We start from the raw sequence: 5,140 nt of genomic DNA, 5'->3' as shown, positions 1-5,140 counted from the left end.
TAGGTTAGCTACATATTGATGTATATTGACATAACACTATCTGGTAACGCTAAAACGCAACGCTTAAATTTACTTAAACCTGTGAACTCACCAACCCTGTGTTTACACTTTTAGCATGTTTATCTCAAGTAGCCGAGGTGGGCGAGCGGTATAGGACATGCATTCACTGAACTCTATTTCTTTAAATTTTTTTAAATTTTATCATGATAAATGTTGCTTTAAGTAATCCTTTGTGGCGCAACTATTTGCTTTACAGTTTACACTTCTGCATTTTTTTTACTTAAGACTTATATGTCTTGGTTGTTTTTGAAAACATTAATTATGGTGTTTGATATAACTATTGATTTCGATCTTGTTCATTCACACCCTCTGACGGTAAAACTTCGTTAGTGGATTTTGAGGGTGTGACATATTGGTATCAAAGCCATTGGTTATAGCGAACTAGAATTGCATTCATACTATACTATAACCGCAACGACCCATTAGTTATAATCTTACGCACTGCATATAAGTAAACATATATGATATATTTTTGACTGTTCACTTTCTTTATTTCTTTTTTCTCATTCACTCATACGCGCATAAACCATACACGACTTATCATGTAGGGATGTCAACGCCATCATCATCTTCCGACCCGGTGTCCCACGCCCCAGGAAAGGAACCGCAGCTTCCCAAGCAATCACCACCTCGAGTAGTCCCAACACTAGCAGCCCCTGCACCGAAGAGGCACCGCCCATCCGGAGTCGCGTACGAGGTCAACGGTAACTGGAGTTGGTACCCGAGTTTGATCGAGCGGTTTGTTTACCGTGAACAAGTTCCCCCAACTACCTCTCCCGGGCTATCCTATGTCCTTCAACACACTACCACCCCTAAACCAACAAATGGAGCGCGCTTTCGCAGCTCTCGCCTCCTGTCTGGATCATGAAGTTTACATTATGCACTCGACGAGTGCGAATGCTACTGGATTGATAGGGGATGGAGTTGAGGCTAGGAAGAGAATTTCCTACCTGACTGAAACCATAAAGGAAGTTTAGGCTGCTCATGTTCAGAATCAAGCCAAAGTCTGTACTTTCCAGAATTACCTGGACTGTAAACCCAATTTGTTTAAGGGCACTAAGGGAGCCATAGGGATCCTGCGCTGGGCCGAGTAGGTGGAGTCAAACTTTGAGATGTGCAACAGTAGTGTTCCAGCGATCCGAATAGCCCACAAGCTGACGGATCAAGCAGTGGCCCAAGGTGCGTTACCACCTAGAGGTTCCACCTCTAAAACCCTTGACAACTCGAGAAATGATAACAACAAAAACTCTTGGAATGGAAAGAGGAATTTTGACAACACAATGTCCTCATCATCGAACCCCCCATAGCAAGAACATTACCGTAAACCCGAACTCGCTTGAAACATCAACAATCAGAGTTCCAACAAGAGCAACGGTGGCGACATGGTTCGAGTAACTATGCTGGAAAGTACCCAAAGTGCAACAAGTGTAACTATTACCATGCTGGCCCATGCGATTGCATCAAGACGCATCAAGTGTCAACGATGAGGTAAATTGGGTCATCAGGCCAAGGACTGTAGAGGCGAACTCACGGGTAAGGGCGCCCCTAAACAGCTTGCAACCACAAAAGGTTGCTTTGAGTGTGGCCAGGAGGGTCATTTCAGGAAGGACTGCCATAAACTTAAACAAAACGAGGGCAACATAGGCAACAACAACAACTGAGGCGATACTAAGGGTATAGCCTTTGTCATTGGATCGGGCCAGGCCCGCAGCGATCCGAATGTGCTTACCCGTAAGTTTCCTGTAAACGACAGTTTTGCTTTTATTTTGTTTGACACTGGAGCTGATAAGAGTTTTGTGTCGAAAGCCTTTAGTAAACTGTTAGACTTAACCCTGACATCGTTAGATGCTAAGTTTCCTGTTGAATTAGCTGACGGTAAGTCTGTAGAAACAACACATGTACTAGCGGGATGTAAGTTGAAACTGTCGGGTCATACCTACGATATCGACCTCATACCCTTTACACTTCGTAGTTTCGACGTGGTTGTCGGCATGGACTGGCTATCTGAGAATTGAGCTGAGATTATATGCCATGACAAGATAGTTCATATCACTACTCTTTCCGGCGAAACCATCTCAATACCGGGCGAGAAGAGCGACATGACTACTAGCATCATCACACTTATGAAGGTGCAGAATTATTTACGAATGGGTTATCCGGCGATTTTAGCTTATGTTATTGAGAAACCCGCGGAGGAGAAGCGGACCAAAGACATACCGATTGTGCGAGATTTTCTGGAAGTCTTCCCGGAAGATTTCCCAGGACTCCCTCCCATTCGACAAGTCGAGTTCCAAATCGACTTAGCCCCCGGCGCGGAACCCATAGCACGAGCCTCGTATCGGCTCGCACCGGCGGAGCTTCAGGAGTTGTTCACTCAATTACAGGACTTGTTGAATAAAGGTTTCATCCAACCCAGCTCATCACCACGGGGAGCCCCTGTCCTATTTTTTTCGAAAGAAACACACTTTTCACATGTGCATTGACTACCGGGAGCTGAACAAGGTGATGGTCAAGAACCGTTATCCCCTACCCTGAATTGATGATCTTTTTGACCAGCTTCAAGGATAGAGTTACTACTCGAAGATCGATCTGAGATCTGGTTACCATCAATTAAGAGTGCACGAAGAAGACATATCGAAGACGACATTTAGAACTCGGTGTAGGCACTATGAGTTTTCGGTTATGCCTTTTGGCTTAACCAATGCACCAGCCGTATTCATGGACATCATGAATTGAGTATGCAAGGTGTATCTCGACAAGTTTTTTATTTTTTTTATTGACGATATCCTCGTCTACTCCAAGAACAAGAGTGATCATGAAGAACACCTAAGGCTAATCCTGAAATTACTAAAGAAGGAACAATTTTACACCAAGCTCTCTAAATGTGAATTTTGTCTTCGCGAAGTTCACTTCTTAGGACATGTGATCAATGAGAGTAGTATCCATGTTGATCCAGGCAAGGTAGAGGACATCAAAAAATGGGAAGCACCTAAGACTCCGGCTTAGGTGCGACAATTCCTAGGACTGGCTAGCTACTACAGACGTTTCATCGAGGGATTTTCAAAGATTGCTCAACCCCTCACCGCACTGACACACAAGGGTACTAAGTACAACTGGGGTGACGTGCAGGAGTCTTCCTTCCAACTTTTGAAAACAAAACTCTATAGCGCGCCTATCCTAGCCCTCCCCGAGGGAACGTAGAATTTTGTAGTACATTGTGATGCATCGATAGAGGGTCTCGGTTGCGTGCTAATGCAACTTGAGAAGGTTATAGCCTAGCCTCTTGATAACTACGGGCACACGAGAAGTACTATACGACCCATGACTTGGAACTTGGAGCTGTGGTGTTTGCCCTTAAGATATGGAGACATTACTTGTAAGGTACCAAATTCCCCATTCACACCGACCACATGAGTCTCCAACATATCTACGATCAAAAGGAGTTGAACATGCGACATCATCGTTGGGTCGAGCTACTTAAGGATTATGATTGTGCCATCAAGTACCACCCTGGCAAGGCCATTGTAGTGGTCGATTCTCTCAGAAGAAAGGAAATCGTTAAGCCTAGACGGGTGCGAGCATTACAACTCACGATTCATGCCAACTTGTCGGATCAGATTCGTGATGCTCAACTCGAAGCTTTGAAAGACGATACCCTCACATCAGAACTCATGCGGGGCATGGAGAAGCAGCAAGAAAAAAAATCGAACGGGGTCTGATATTTCAAAAACCGGATTTGGGTCCCTCGATACGGAGACTTGAGGAATCTGGTGATGGACGAGGCACACAAGTCCCGATAGTCCATTCACCCTTGCTCAGATAAAATGTACCATGTCATCACAAGATTACCCAAAACACCGACGGGATGTGATACCATCTGGGTGATCGTTTACCGGTTGACTAAGTCTGCGCATTTCTTAGCGATCAAGGAATCGGACAAAATAAAAAGACAGACTCGCATCTACACGAAAAAAGTAGTGTCTAGACACGGAGTGCCTATCTCCATCATATCTGATTGAGATTCCCGTTTCACTTCGCACTTTTGGAAGTCACTACAGATTGCACCATTCAAACGGATGGGAAAAGTGAATGCACCATTCAAACTTTGGAAGGCATGTTGCGTTCATGCGTATTGGATTTCGGAAATAGTTGGGAACCCCACTTGCCCCTGGTAGAGTTTTCGTATAATAACAGCTACCACGCCAGCATTAAAGCAACGCCGCTTGAAGTGTTGTACGGACGAAGGTGTTGATCGCCTCTTTGCTGGGAAGAAGTGGGTGATAGCCAAATCACTGTCCCGAATTAGTACTTGAAACCGTAGAAAAGATTGTCCAAATCCGGAATCGCATGGCAGCAGCAACGTATCGCCAAAAGAGTTACGCCGGCAAGCGCCGAAAGCCTCTGGAATTCCATGTGGATGACAAGGTTTTACTGAAAGTCTCACCTTGGAAAGGTGTAGTTCGCTTTGGAAAGCGAAACAAACTCAATCCATGATACGTTGGCCCATTCCAAATAACTGAACGTATCGGCCCGGTAGCGTACCGATTGGATTTACTAGCATAACTCAGTGGCGTACATAATATTTTTCATGTATCCAACTTGAAGAAATGCCTTTCTGATGAAACACTAGCAGTTCCTTTGGGCGAATTACAAGTTGATGAAAAGTTACGCTTCATCGAAAAACCAGTCGAAGTCTTGGATTGAGAGACCAAAACACTCAAACACAGCAAGAAACCGATCGTTAAAGTTCGTTGGAACTCGAGACGTGGACCAAAGTTCACGTGGGAACGCGAGGATCAAATGATGAAAAAGTATCATCACCTCTTCAAAGGGTTGACCAAGCACCGGAAACAGCAAAAGCCGACAAACCGTCAGAAGACACCGGAGGTATGAATTAAATTTCGAGACGAAATTTCTTTCTACAGGGGGATGATGTGACAAACTGAAAATTTTTTCATTTTTCAAACAGCCAGCGCGACATGAAACAAGTTCTTTCAACATGGGAATGATGTGACACTCGTCAATTTCAGGTTAACTCCGTTAATCCGAACTCCGTTAATTCAAACGCAAGATCACACGA

Source organism: Bidens hawaiensis, unplaced genomic scaffold (genome assembly GCF_021521415.1).
Source record: "Bidens hawaiensis isolate Kalapana, Puna unplaced genomic scaffold, B.hawaiensis_p1.1 tig00006904_1, whole genome shotgun sequence".
Classification (NCBI taxonomy): Eukaryota; Viridiplantae; Streptophyta; class Magnoliopsida; order Asterales; family Asteraceae; genus Bidens; species Bidens hawaiensis.
This window is presented reverse-complemented; position numbering follows the sequence as displayed.